The sequence below is a fragment of the Bombus impatiens genome, unplaced genomic scaffold, assembly GCF_000188095.3.
Source record: "Bombus impatiens unplaced genomic scaffold, BIMP_2.2 scf_0317, whole genome shotgun sequence".
Taxonomy (NCBI): domain Eukaryota; kingdom Metazoa; phylum Arthropoda; class Insecta; order Hymenoptera; family Apidae; genus Bombus; species Bombus impatiens.
Window position 1 is genome coordinate 1,475,277 of NT_176736.1, and position 728 is coordinate 1,476,004.

Sequence of the window (728 nt, forward strand, 5' to 3'; positions counted from 1 at the left end):
TATCAACGTTGACGATGTATCGCGGTAAATAGATTTCTTTTTCGAAGCAAACAGTTTGTTCGGTGGAACCGGTTCCCCGATACGACGCGAATAAATCATACATCGATTAGAGAGAACAGAAAGACCGACGTTCACCGATTGAGAAAGAAGTGACCGAACGCGTGACCATGATTTTCCCGTCGAAAATTCGTTATCCGTTTGCTAATTAAATTCCACGTGTTGAAGGATCGTTATAAACCATCGACCGAGTGATCTATGTTCGGGTCGGTCGATTAACGCGATAAATATCGACCGTTTAATTAAAATCGTATCGATCGCGGCATAATCCTCGGTATCGAAATTTGGATCGGCGAAACGAAGCCGTGTGGCACGATGTAATCGTCGAAGGGGGACAGGCCAGCAATGAAATCCGATCGAAACATCGGTAAAGGCCCGTAATTACCGGTCCGATATACGGTGCTACTTCTCTTTCCTCTCTTCCTTCGACATTTCTTTCGTTTCTTTCTTTCTCGCCTTCCCTCTTTTTTTCATTTCTTCGCTTCTTCTTTTTCTCCCGTTTTCTCCTCCTTTTTTCCGCTCGATTTTTTTCTTCTCATGAATTTCGCTGCACTCATTCTTGCATCACCTTGCCGGCCACACCGGGGCCCCGACGAGCAGGACTCCATTCAAGGACACAATATTCAGAAACCGAAAGTGCGATCACGCGAAAATCTAACGTCTCGCCGAAC